The 14,184-nt window shown below is 55.0% G+C and overlaps 1 long non-coding RNA gene across 1 annotated transcript in view; it reads left to right on the top strand.

The window, feature by feature from the left end:
* The window catches only part of LOC105545498, a 23,737-nt gene extending 15,576 nt beyond the window's left edge, over nt 1-8,161 (top strand). Inside the window, exon 2 of the long non-coding RNA XR_001006934.1 lies at nt 7,327-8,161. This is a non-coding gene — a long non-coding RNA (uncharacterized LOC105545498). The remainder of the gene's footprint in view (nt 1-7,326) is intronic.
* The last annotated feature ends 6,023 nt before the right edge of the window (nt 8,162-14,184 follow it).

Genomic DNA, 14,184 nt, shown 5'->3' on the forward strand with positions numbered 1-14,184 from the left:
GTTGGTCTTTCTGGCATGGCCAGCCCCACTCTGAGGCCATCATGGTGGCTGTCCTCCACCCTGAGTCACATCACTGGACTCTCCCATGTGACCCAAGGCCCTGGGCAAACAATGACTCCTATCAGGCAGGACATCGTGGAGGTCACCTCCCAGTGGCTGAGGACAGAGGTCAGGCCTCTTTGGGGCAGGATTAAAATCTTACTGCAGGCATTCCTGCCCCCACACACAAGTGAACTGAGGAGAAAAGGGAATAGAATATCTCCCTGGTGGGTCTGGAATGCCCCTTTTCGGAGGCTGGTTGGAACTTTCTTATCTCTTTTTATTTCTGATTTCTGTTGAAATTCCCTGGAACTAATGCCTATTGTATGTGCCTGATTACAAAGAGAGAGATTTTACAGAGGATTTTTCCTCTCAGGAAAAAGGAGGCACCCTGCCTTTTTCTCAGTGAGAGAGAAATGTTCTTTTGAGTAATTTTTTAATTTACTAAAAATTTTTTGGTCGCGCTGCTAAGGGGATGCAACCTTCCTGCAGGGAGCCGTGCAGATAATGTTGTCGTAATATTTGCATGTCTGCAGAGCATGGGCTGCTGCAGCCCGGGGGTGTGCACCGTGGTGATTTGTAAGGTGACTTCCACCCTGTCACTGGGGTGAGGAAAACGGGTCCCCAGGCTGTGAAGGCCTCGTCCGACCCCAAGGCCATGGGAACCGGACTGAGGTTCCTCACTTGGCTGGACCCAGTTTGACCCGGACTCTTCTCCAAACCAGAGGCCAGCCTTCCCACTCAGTGAAAAATTCGTTATCTTTGCCCTAGATGTTGTTATTAATTTCTTCCTGGGGTTTTAAAGAAGTCAGCACATTTTAAGGTCAGTGGAGTGTTGATGGTTTGGTGCACATAGCACCCGTGTCTGTGGTTGTCGGCACCCTTGGGGCAAAGCGCTGCATCCAAACAGAGATTTTCAGCGTGATGTTCCCAGTGGGGCTTTTCCTAGCAATGGCTTTTTAAACTCTGCTGCGAGGATGCCCAGCGTCAGGGACGTCTGACTCCCTGAAATGGCAGGGCTGCCACTGAGCTCCTGTGGTCCAGGCCTGGAGTTTCCAGTTCTCTCTCAAGCTGGGCACTGGGTCCCCGAGAGTCTCCCGAGGATGAAGGAGAAGCAGGATGTGCGGACTCAGAAGCAATGCAGCACCCCAGCTACCCTAACTTCTATGTGGCTGCAGGCTCCCACTTGTGCAGAGAATAGGCTGTTCACCTGCAACAGCAGCGGCTGGCACTGGGGGAGGCGGGCATTCTGGGAGAGGAGGAGCCCCTGGCTGTGTGGCTATGCCGTGGGTGGTGCCGTAGACCTGCTGGTGGCTGAGCCCCTCTGAGGGCTGCATGTTTTGAGGGGGCCCTGGCTTGGGCCTGGCACAGATCCTCTTGCTCAGATCATCTCGTGATTCTCCCGGCAACCCTCTGAGACAGATGGGTTCTTTCATTGCCCACTGTTGACACCTGGGGAGATGGAGGCGCACAGAGGGGACACACCTTGCTCAGGATCACACAGCAAGGAGGAGCTGAGATCGAGTTAGACCTGGACTCCCCGTCTTCATGGCCATGTGGGTCTCTGCAGGGCATCCTTCCCGGAGGAGGACTGGTGCAGACCCCTGTTGAGTAGGGGACGGCCGCCTGGAGAGCCATCCTTGGCCGCCTTAGTTAGGAGCCAGCTCAGGTGTCTGCAGTCCCGACGCCAGGGGGCAGGATGAGGCAGGGGAATGAAGCCGGTGCGGCAGGCGTGGCGGCCTTGCCGGCCTTTTCCTGGGACGCTCTCAGGATTGCTCTCGGAGGGTACCCGGGCGGCAGGCAGGGCTCAGCACACAGCTCTGTTGCTCACTAACAGCCTTTAGAGTCTTCTGAGCAGGCCAGGATGGGGGCAGCAGCTGCCTCTGTAGAGAATGTGAATCTTTGGCTTCTCAGGTATCCAATACCTTGGCAAGCACCAGGGAGTGAAATCACTGAATTAAGAATGTGTTCGTGAGAGGCGGCAGCTGCTTCCCGCGGGGGCTCAGGGAGGGAGTTGTGGGCTAGGCCGGGGCCTTTGAGCTCCGTGTCCACTGCTGTCTGGTCTGGAAACAGCATGAATCCCAGTGACCGCCACTTCCTCCCGGCTCTCCCGGCAGGTTCTGAGCTGGTGAGGGGGTTTCAGGGTGGTGGGTGCTGTGCTGAGGCTTTGCTCCCGCCTGGGTTGAGTGTCCGCGGCTGCCCCCTGCACCCCCGGCTTTGCTAGTCTTTTCCTTCATGCAGCCTTTGCTGCCCAGGGGGACCCTCCCCCAACCATTCTCAGGAGCCCAGCCCCTCTGCTGAGTTCTTTAGGCTGCCCCTACCCACAGGGGCCTTGCCAGCAGGTGGGCTGAGCTTCAGATCTCCAAGTCCATGGTGGCCTCCACCCACTGAGACCCAGGAGGCCCAGCAGGACTTGGGGTTCAGGCCGAGGTTCATCTGGCTCCCTCCTTCCTCCTCCGAGGCACGTTGTCTGGTCACCAATTAATTGTGTTGGAGGAAGCTCTTGGATGTACGGGTCCGAATCCGTCATTCGCAGATGGGGAAACTGAGGCCCACAACAGTTCAGGCCCTGGACTGAGCCTGGAACTTGCCCCCAGGGCTGGGTCCTGGCCTCGCCCATCTGTCTCCCTTGAGGAAAGGGCTGGATTCTTCTCTTGGCCTCAGCTCCCTCCCCTATTTGCCATTCCAAATACTTTTCATTCCCTCTCCCTTCCCCCAGCGTCTCCTTTCTCTTCCTTTGTCTCTGGCCTTGTCCGTCACTCTGCTTCTGGGCCTTGGCATCTGGGCATGAACCCACCGCCTCCAGACCAGCGGGAAGAGTGGGCGCCACTGGCCGAGTTCATCTTGCTGTGGCGGCGTGTCTGCTGATGGGTCCCCAGGGTTTCTGAGGATGTGTGCCTTGGCGCTCTTCCAAGAGGCCAGTCTTCCTTTAACATGGGTGGTCCCCACAATCGCTGGGACTGGGGGGTTTCCAGCCACCCTCTGGGCATGCACTTTGGGCCTTTATCCCAAGTCTTCGGGGCAAGGAAGGGGAGTGGAAATTAAACCGGTGCCGGCTGGCAGGTCCACCCAGCAGATCTATCCGGCAAGCACAGCACTGCCGTCTGGAGAGCGCCAGTGCCTGTCATCAGGAGCAGGGTGAAGCCCACGTGGGTGCCAGCTCCTCCTGCCCCTCCTGAGCCTGACGGGGCTACGGTTTTCAGTGGGTGCGACGCCACAGGACCTGTGAGGAGAGACTGCACCCTGAAGGTCTGGCAGCGAGCGGATCCTAAACAAAGTGAGGTCTGGGAGTGCTGTCCTGAAGGCCCTGCTCTCCCCAGGGCCAGCTGCTGGCCATGGGGTCAGACAGGTCCCTGGGCCCCCACAGCCAGCGCTAACACAGATGCAGGCATGGTCTTCCTGTGTCCAGGGAGCTGCTACCTGGTGCTGCTGGGGCCTGGCATCGAGTGAGTACAGCCAAGCCCACGGGAATGGAGCTGTGGCTTCCAGGGGCGTGCAACCCTGGCCTGACCTGGGCTGACTGAGGGGCCCACCACCCCGGGCTGGCATTTGGGCTCCCCTCAAGCAGACCGCCTGTCCGCAACCCCATCTCCTAGGAGCAGAGCCTCAGCCAGCCTAGGTGCAGGTCATCCTCACACATGGCCACACCAAGGCCACCTCACAATCACAGCCATGCCACCTGCTGAGCCCCCGAGATGTGCAGGCCACACGCCGGCTGGCTGCTTCTGTTGTGTCTGCCGCAGCTATCCACAGCTCTGTGGGCTGGAACTGCACGAGCCTGAAGGAGAGGCCTAGGCAGAGAGAGGCTGAGCTTCTTGCTCTTGGAGGCAGACGTGGGTTTCGGTGCCGCCCCCACCGACACCCTGGTCAACATTCTGTTCCTGCCTCAGGCCTCCTCCTTGAACCTGCCTCTGACCTCACCAGGACTGGGTTTGTCTGGCGACCAGACCCTGGTGGGCTTCCGCTCAAGCCTCTGCCCTCGTACCGCACTGGGAGCTTGGTGAGCCCAGGTGGACCCTGCTTTGCGGGAAGCAGCCTGGGGGCTACAGGAGGCAGTGAGGGGGTCACCCCATCTCTCTGGAGTTTGACACAATCTCCTATCTGGTCTCAACTGTACTGACCCCTGACCTCTGACCTTCAAGCCCCCAGGCCCAGTTGCACTGGTACCTTGAAAGGACACAGCCTGTTGGTGTCTGGGTGAGGCCACTGGGTCGGTGTGGATGGAGGGTGGCTGGATGTGCTTTCTGGGGGTCCTCTGGACTCGGGGTGCTGTAATCCCCTCCCCTTCCTGGAGACCTGGTGGGGATGCCTCCTCCCAGGGATGCTCAGGCAGGCCAAGCCCAGGTCCGCAGGTCGCCCTCTCTGTTCCAAGCATTTGAAAGACACTGACAAATGATAATACTTTTTTTTTTTTTTTTCCATTTAGGGAAAGGCCCGAAAGTAAAATTGTATCAACATTAGGTTTGGCCAGTGTTGCCATTAGGCAAACCTAGTGTTAATGAAACCAGGAGGTTCTCCTTTGGGGCCTTGACTGGACAGGTTTGGATTGGAAACCACTTGAAGTATTGATCATCTATCTGATCATCAAGTTGTTTTTTTTTTTTTTGAGATGGAGTCTCACTGTGTTGCCCAGGCTGGAGTGCAATGGCACGATCTCAGCTCACTGTAACCTCCGCCTCCCAGGTTCTCCTGCCTCAGCCACCCAAGTAGCTGGGATTATAAGCATGCACCACCACACTCGGCTAATTTTTTATAAAAGAGATGGGGTTTCACCATGTGGCCAGGCTGGTCTCAAACTCCTGGCCTCAAGTGATCCACCTGCCTCGGCCTCCCACAGTGCTGGGATTCCAGGCGTAGCTGCCGCTCCTAGCGTGTTCTTCAGGTTTTTACTGAATATCTATTATGTGCTGATATTGAGGTAGACTCTGGGGGTCTCAGCAGTGAATGCAGCTGCCCGAATACGTTGTGAAGGCCGGGGTCTCACTGGGGAGATGGAAATGAACAGGAAACACACACACAGCGAGGTTGGTCCCAGCACCTGAGACCACACTGAGGCTGAAGGAGGGGCCGGCAGTGCTGGGGCAGGGCTGCGGCTCTCAGCATCCTGATGTGAAACCATCTCCGGCGGGAAAGCCAAGGGTCTGTGCGGGGATGCCGCCGGACGCGAGAGCCAGCCAAGACCTATGGCCCCTGCAGCCACCGAGGGCTCGAGAGCAGCCCCGTGGACTTGGCTGGGCCCTTCGTGGTGACATCCAGGAATGTGGGTGAGCGCGGGTATTGACCTCGCTATTTGCTGGAGTCAGTGTTTGGGTTCTTGGACCACGTCAGGGATGGCTGTGTCACTGTGGCCTCGCTGTCCCCAGGAAAACGTAACATGCACCCCGCGCCTGTCCTCTGGGACTGCCATCATCCTACTTTGTCTGACCCTACGGGGGCTTACTGTTTCCCCAGGGCAGCACTGGCTGTGGCCCTCAGCCCTGCTCTGGGCGGCCATGTTAGCATCCTCCCTCGGCGCTCCCAACACGCCACCTGGCTCTGCGATGGCCGCCCTTGAGTCCCTTGACTCCCGAATGTCCCAGAAAGGGAAGAGATTTAAGAGGAACCTTGACTCCCACCGTTCTGCACAGTCGTTGGTCCCTCCTCCACCCGGGGCCCTCCATGGGATTTCTGTCCACACCCCTAGCCAGCAACCCCTCTCGGTTCCTGCAGCTGGAGCGCCCCTCTCTCCTGAACATTTGGACACCTGCGTCTCACCGCAGCCGGAGGGCTAGAGCGTCTTCGGTCAACTCGCCATCCCTGCCACGACTGGAGGCTACGTGTCCCAGAACCTATCTTGCTGGGATGGGAGTTGGGGTGGCAGATGCTGAATGCATGTGTATGGATCGAGGCTGTGTGCATGGATGAAGGTAGGGAGGCAGATGCTGAATGCATGTGAGGTTTGGGGGAGGATGAGCGGAGCTGGGGTGTGTGGGAGGTACTGGTGGCCACCGTGAGGATGGTCACACCCCATGGCTTTGTTGATGCGGTGGCTATAGCAGGCCCAGTGGCTCCACCGAGCCTCCCTAGCACCGGTGCCAAGTGAAGTGTTGGGGGGCTGGACACAGGTGGCCTCGGTTCCTGGGACTCCCCCAACGCTCTGGTTTCCTCCCTGCTCCCAGGCTTCAGGTGGATGAGTTAGTGACTATCCCCACTCCAGACCTGCCTCCCCCAGCCACCCCCACAGTTGTAAAAACCTTCATTCTCATATGGAACCCCCTTTCCTGAAATCCATAGAGTAACTGACTGCTTTCTTGAGTGAATCTAGACTGGACCACGTGACAGTCGCTGCACAGAGCAGCTCAGCTCCTCTGTCTCAGCCTCCCTGACTTCACAGCAGGCTCTGGGCGTCATCTCCGTGTCATCCTAAGGCCACGGGCGGGGTTCCCGTCAAACAGGAGGGCAGCTCTCCCGAGATGAAACCTTCCGATAGCCCCAGAACCAAGACGAACCGTGTGGGGTTGGGTGGGGGTGTTTAGTGTGCACTCCTGCTGTTCTCTCCCAGCGAAGGACACCCATGTGGGACATGTGGCCCCGGCCCTCCCTCCTCCCCTTGGTGGCACAGGGAACTTCCTGGTGGGTGACAGCCCATGGTCCACCCTTGCCAGGTCGATTCAGACAAAATATGCCAGGCTGTGTGCTGAAGGCATCCCATCTGTTCCTTGTCCCCTCTCGGCTGGATCGGGGTGAGGCAGGGGGTGGTGAGTGTGTCTGTCCCGCCAGCTCAGCCTCCAGTTGGTCTGCTCCGGGGCAGGAGTCCACCTGACTCTCCTGCAGAGCTGCACGGCCTGCCTGGCCTCACTCATAGCAACAGAGACTTTGGTTCTCCATCTGCAGACACATTTGTCTCGTTTCTTATTTGGTCCAGAACTTGGGTGGGAAGAAGGGTGATGTTTTTTGGGTCCCCTCAAGACCTTGACAACAGATAGTTTTTAAAATAGCTTTTTAAAGCCACCAACTTTCTCTCCTCCACCTTGGTATTTCCCTGATTTTAAACAGAATGTCGACTCTGGAGGCAGAAAGCTTGGGCTTGGATCTGGGCCCTGCCACGCAGTAGCTACGTGGCCAGGGAATGCATAGCTTCTGGATCTCCGATCCCTACAGTAAAGTACAGATAAAAATACTTTCCATTGATGTGTTTAAAATCAAATGAGATAGTTAATGAATGAGTAAGTGCTCTGCAAACTCCAGAGCGGGGTGCGCGTTCTAATCTGTTTCATGCTATCTGACACACATCCTTTCCCACCCCAGCGTCTCTGAATTGGGATGCGTCTGACAGCAAGTGCGGCATCCGGGCTGCAGTTGCCGTTGTCTGCTCACATGTGAATTAAAAAAACAATCTTAGCATATGAAATCTCTAATCACACATGAACTTGGCGGTTATTCCTGGTGCCATGTGGACAACTGCAGCCTTGACACCCCAGTCCACAAACCACGTACAGACCAACTGAGGAAGGAGTAGGGGTTCTTGTTGCGGAAAACCCTCCCCCAACTTGTTCTAGAAGAGACCGGCATTCACACTTGGAGTGGGCGTCATCAGCTTGGAAGACACAGCAGTGGGCCCCTCTTAGCAGGAGCGCCCCGTCTTGTGGCTCTTGACGACCCAGAGGGTGACGCTGCATGGGGGCTCACAGACATCGGTGCCATGAGTCGGGGGTGCTCAGGTGAAGGGGCTCTGATGGTGAGGACATTCAGAAATAACAGAGATTGGCTGGGTGCGGTGGCTCACACCTGTAATCCCAGCACTTTGGGAGGGAAGCCAAGGCGGGTGGGTCATTGGAGGTCAGGAGTTTGAGACCAGCCTGGTCAACATGGTGAAACCCCATCTCTACTAAAAATACAAAAATTAGCTGGGCGTGGTGGCACGTGTGTGTAATCCTAGTTACTCGGGAGGCTGAGGCAGGAGAATTGCTTGAACCTGGGAGGCAGAGGTTGCAGTGAGCTGAGAGTGCACCACTGCACTCCAGCCTGGACAACAGAGTGAGACTCTTTGTCTCAAAAAAAAAAAACAAAAACAGAGATTTACTTACGTTTTCCTCTTTTGTTTGTGTATAGTGAGGGAAATTAGGATGCCAAAAAAAAAAAAGAAAGGAAAAAAAGCCCTTCTAAGTCTATAGGAATTTTTACAGTAATTTTATTTATTTTATTTTTTAAGAGACAGGGTCTTGCTCTGTGGCCCAGGCTGGGATGCAGCAGTGCAATCCCAGCTCACTGCAGCCTTGAACTCCTGGGCCCAAATGATCCTCCCACATTGGCCTCCCAAAGCGTAGCAAATTTTAAAATTAAATTATAGATAATCAGAAAGCATTGTGTTAAAGTTTAATTGGCAGCATTTTAAATTCTTTCTTACTGGTCCATTAGATAATGGTTCTGCCTTTGATGAACTGAATGTTGTATTCTAGGTAGATGCAGACAGATCTGAGTTCCAGTTTTAAGCTCAGCTCTGCAGGTAAATAGTGGCATGAACCTGATTGCATTGCCTGGTCCCTCTGAGCCTTGGTTCCCTTATCTGACAGGGGGGCTGTATCTATTCTAGCTCTCTGGGTTGCAGGTGATGAGGAGAAGCAACCCTAATCGGCTGAAGCCAAAGAAAGGACTTAGATCTCGTTACTGCAAATCCCGGGGTGTAGCCTCATAACTGCAAATCCTGGGGTCTAGCCTCCCTCTCTGGTTCTTGTCACCTCCTTGTGGGCTTCAGTCTCGAGTTCCAGATTGGGGCAAGACATGGCCGAAGCCCAGGGCCTGCATCCTCCCAGATTCCAGCCACCTGGGAGTGTATCTGTGGTCCCTGCTCTCTGATGAGGTCCCAGGCCCTGCCATTGGTGCCAGGGGACTGCCAGAGCTGATGGGTCAGGCTTGCCCTGGAGCTGGGTGGAGTAGGCTCCATCCTGAGGTCACCCCACTGCCAGAAGGGCATGGGTGGTTTCCAGGGTAGGGAAAGTGTGTGCTGGGTGCCAAGACATTGAAGCCTACTGTGCCTGCTTCTGTGACAAGGCATGTGTCACGCGTGGCACCAGGACAGGCATATTCTCTTTGAAGGGACTCAACAGGTTGAATTCTCCTTCCGCTCCTTTCCTCTCGCTTATGGTCATCCACTCTCTGGAGCTAGCTAGGCCAAGTTGGAGGGTGCAAAGGTGAATGGGGACACTGGCATTCCAAAGAGGACCTGATATGGTTTGACTGTGTCCCCACCCAAATCTCACCTTGAATTTCCACGTGTTGTGGGAGGGACCCTGGGGGAAGTAATTGAATCATGGGGGCAGGTTTTTCCTGTGCTGCTCTCATGATAGTGAATAAGTCTCATGAGATCTGATGGTTTTATAAAGGGGAGTTTCACCGCATAAGCTCTCTTTTTGCCTGCTGCCATCCATGTGAGATGTGACTTACTCCTCTTTGTCTTCCGCCACGATTGTGAGGCCTCCCCAGCCACGTGGAACTGTTAAGTCCATTAAACCTCTTTTTTTAGTAGATTGCCGAGTTTCCAGTATGTCTTTATCCGCAGCGTGAAAACGGACTAATAAAGGGCCCCTTTGCAAATACGATGGAGCCTCACATCCCACAGAGCCAGGCTCAGGCGCGTCTCTGAGGCAGGCTTTCTTTGTGAAGAGCTACCTTGCAAGGGAGCCACGGAAAGCACCTGGATTACATAGGAGTCTTTGCCTGGGGGTGGGGCGTCAGCATGTGTAACCTCCTTATTTTTGGAATAAGCTCATGTGTTTCTGCTCATGGGGGACGAAAAACAACCTGCAGAGGTGCTTCGCTGTGTTCACCGCAGCAGAGTTCCCAGGAAACTCTTGAGCTAATTCCAGGTCAAATTCTCATCCAAAACACTGGCTGCAGATGGCTCTGAATGCTGGAGTGATGGCAGGTCGTGACCAGACATTGAAGACCGAGAGCCCTCCTGGGTTAATAGCGTAGGGGATTTATTTCCAGGATCACCACCCCGGACTTGCCAGGCAGAGGGCTGTTCTGAGCAGCGCTGGAGGACAGGGTATCTGAGGGCATCTCATTCTCCCAGCAGGACACCCCCACCTCTGGACCTCTATTGGCAATTCACCAGCTACAAAGGGCTCGCCCTCCCCAGTGCTGTTTGTGGCTTCGCTGCTCACGTGGGTCTCCTGCTTGGTTTGGAGGAAACCTTTGTGTGCCCGGAAGGCCACCAGTGGAGGCCAGCACATGCTGCCATTTAACCCCAGCCCACAGTGCCAGCTGCTGTTGCAGGGACAGTCTTTTCCATCGGCGTCTGGACCTCTCCCTTTTTCAAGAACAGTGGCGGTGGAAGGGGATGCTTTGCCCTGCTCCAGGAAATGCTCCTTCATGAGTGGGCACACAGGCTGTCCCCTGAGACTTCCACACTCTCTCTTTGCCTGGTGATGAAGGCCCAGGTTGGCAAGGTGTCTGGGACATCAGGGAGCCTAGGGTAGTGAGTATCGGCAACAGTGGCTACTCCCATTCCAGGGATCAGGAGGCCTGTGGGGAAAGACCCAACACAAGCTGCCTCCCACGCACGACAAGGGGCTGCCCCCAGTTCCATGGAGTGATAACAATGCCCAGTTGTCCAGTCCCTGAGGCACTTTAACCACGCAGGACCAGCTCCATTTCCAGGACTTGCTCTACGTATCTTCCCCCACCCTGCAGCCCTGGGCTGTCTTGGTCTCTGGGCCTCTCACGCTATGAATGCCATGGGGCTGGGTGCACTCTGCATATCTACATGTCATGGCCACCCGTGTCCCCATCCCCAGGTGTTCACTGGCTGGTACCTTCCCCTGCTCCGTTCTGCAGGTTTCAGGCTGACAATAGGCACTGAAGTTCCAAGGGCATTGGAAATAGCAACCAGCTCGCCCTTCCTTCTTTCTTTCCTTCCCTCCTTCCTTCCCTTCCTTCCTTCCCTCCCCCCGTCCCTTCCCTGCCTCCCTTCCTTCCTTATTTCCTCCCTCTCTCCCTCCCTCCCTTTGTCTTTCCCTCCCTCCCCCCTCCTTCCCATCTTTTTCTCACCTTCCTTCCCTCCCTCCCTCCCTCCCTCCTTCTTTCTCTTTTTCTCTCCCTCTCTTCTTCTCACTCTGCCACCCTGGCTAGAGTGCAGTGACACAATCATATTTCACTGCAGCTTCGATGTCCTGGGCTCAAATGATCCCTGCCCCTCAGCCCCTATGTAGCTGAGGATACAGGTGCATGCCACCACCACACATGGCTAATTTTTGTATTTTTTGTAGAGATGAGGTTTCATCGTGTTGCCCAGGCTGGTCTTGAACTCCTGGGCTCAAGTGATCGCCTGCCTCAGCCCCCCAAAATGCTGGGATTACAGGCATGAGCCATTGCGCCCAGCCCCGGCCCCTACTTTAGGGAAAGGTGCAGCCAGATTATGACAGAAAGGCTTCTTAAAGCTGCCTCGATCATTTCTCAGCATGCAAGCCCTGACCTCCGACGACGGGGAGGTGATAGACTGGAATGGGGACTCAGAAACCTTTCTAGGGGTGAAAAAATCCAGCTTTGCACCGGAGGCTACATTGGACTCCGCTTTCATTACCCGTAGAGGGTCTTGACTATGAGTCGTCCAGGTCCTTGGAGTATTGAACAGAGGATTAGACAAAATGACAAAGCATTAAAAAAATGAAGCAACGGAAGCACAGATTCACTGAAATGAAAGTACACTTCACAGAGTGGGAGCAGGCTCCAGAAAGCCACTCAAGAGTGCTGGTTACAGAATTTTCTGGGGTTTAAATAGCCTTGAGAGGTTTCCCATTGGTTACCTGGTTTACACCCTGTGTAAATGAAGTAGCGACCTGCAACCAATCTGATTGGTTGCACAAGGCAACCAACTAGAGGCTGAAGTGAAGTTACAAAGTTACACCCTATGCAAACACCTGATTGGTTGTGGGAGGGGACCAATCAGAGGCTGAAGTGAAGTTACAAAGTTTTACTCGTATGCAAATGAAGACTAGACCCATGACCAGTCTGGTTGGTTGCAGGAGGGGACCAATCAGAGCTACTTTCCATTTCTCATCTGTGATGCAGTAAGGGGGGTGGTGGTAAAGGGAGGAGCTTTTGTTCTCTCGTTACTTGGATGTGGAAAGTTGAGGTTTTCTTTTTGATTCAGTTCTAGAAAGTCAGTGCAAATCAGCCTTAGGTGCCCTGCTTCTAGACCCTGTTCTCCTGCCTCACTTTGGTCCTTTTCTTTTTTAGACAGAGTCTCGCTCTGTCTCCCACGCTGGAGTGCAGTGGCACAATCTTGGCTTACTGCAAGCTCCGCCTCCAGGGTTCACACCATTCTCCTGCCTCAGCCTCCCGAGTAGCTGGGACTACAGGCACCTGCCACCATGCCCGGCTAATGTTTTGCATTTTTAGTAGAGGCGGGGTTCACCGTATTAGCCAGGATGGTCTCGATCTCCTGACCTCATGATCCACCCGCCTCGGCCCTCCAAAGTGCTGGGATTACAGGCGTGAGCCACGACGCCTGGCCCACACGTTGGTTCTTTTGACAAGATTGCAGATGGTGCTGGTTTCTGTCATCAGGAGGCATGTGATAATGTCTGGTTTCACTCTTTTTTGATGGTAGCAGCTGTAGTGGGTGTAACTGTGTCCCCTAAAAAGAGATGCCAAGTCCAAACCCCTGGTACCTGTGAACAGGCTCTTATTTGGACATCAGGTCTTTGCGGATACAATCAAGTTAATGAGATCATACTTGGTTAGGCTGGGCCCTAAGCCAGTCGCTGGTGTCCTTATAAGAGAGGCAAATTTGGACACGTAGAAGATGCAGCAATGCACACACAGGGAGAATGCCATGTGAAGGTGGAGGTCAAGGCAGAGATCAGGGCGAGGTCAAGGCAGAGGTCAGGGTGGTGCCTCCATGAGCCCAGGAATGCCAAGGGTGGGTGACTGATGACACTGGAGGCTGGGAGACAGATTCTCCCTTAGAACCTCTGGAAGGAGCCAGTCCTGGCGACACCTGGGTTTGACTTCTGGCCTCCAGGACTTTGCGAGAATACCTTTCTGTGGTTCTGAGTCTCCCCATCTGTGGGACTTGGTCACAGAAACCAACAGGGCAGCCGTGATCCATTCACCTACTGGGCACTGCCAAACGGCGGTGTGCTAGTTCTGAATTCATTTCCATCCGTTACCAGATTCACTGTATCTGGAGATGCCTCCTCCCATCCTTTATCCTTCCCACAGTAGCTGTACTTGAGTTTTATCTGGAACTCGACCTGTTAAGCCATAATTCCAGGCCTTCTGCACCCTTTAATCTCCTCGAATCTTTGCAGGGACCCGTGGAGTCGTCACTGCTGTTCTGAGAGGCAGTGCAGCCAGACACCACCACTCAAGTCCCATTTCTGCTACTGGCTCCCTGGGGACCTGGGATGAACCATGGCCCGGCTCCCTAATCAACTAAATCAGGGTAACGAGGGCTCTGCCTCCAAAGGCCCTTCCAGGGGAAAGGAGCAGAGGCCGTGAAGCGCCTGGAACTGTATCTGGCACGCACCAGGGCTCACACGTGGCCAGCCCTTGTCGTGAGGAAAGTGAGGCACGAAGGGGTTAAGCAGCTTACCCCAGGCCCTGGCCCTTGGCACCAGCAGCCTCCTGGACACATCGTCCTGCACCTTCTCTGGATCATAGCCCTGGGGCCTGTTGGGATCCGTGTCCTGCCAGGGGGGCCTTCTGCTTCCCCACTCCTCACGCTCCCCAGTGACATACCAGGGTCTGGGCCCAATTCCTCGACATCACACAATGTGGGTCAGTGGGTAGACCTCACAGGAGGAACGAGAAACAGACACAGGTCTGGGGTCAAGCCGTGGACAGAGGGGTGTACTGGATGGGCCTGGTTCCCAGAGGGGAGATGGCACCAACCCTGCCATTCCAACTTTCCACGGGGGCATGGGAGAAATCAGCTTGGTCCTTTATTCGGCACTAGGCAGTGTCTGGAAATGACAGTTGCCCCGCATTTGAGGCCCGAGGCCTGTGGGGTTTGTGGCCCCCCTAACCTGGGTGGAGTCTGTTTGCTGGGAGAAGGGGAGCCCATGTCTCAGCTGGCACGGGGTCCCAGGTCATTTGGGGAGAGTCCTTCTCATTGCACTCCATGCTTCCCCAGTGACAGACGGAAGGATTATGTAAGAC

The sequence above is a fragment of the Mandrillus leucophaeus genome, unplaced genomic scaffold, assembly GCF_000951045.1.
Source record: "Mandrillus leucophaeus isolate KB7577 unplaced genomic scaffold, Mleu.le_1.0 Scaffold330, whole genome shotgun sequence".
Lineage (NCBI taxonomy): Eukaryota > Metazoa > Chordata > Mammalia > Primates > Cercopithecidae > Mandrillus > Mandrillus leucophaeus.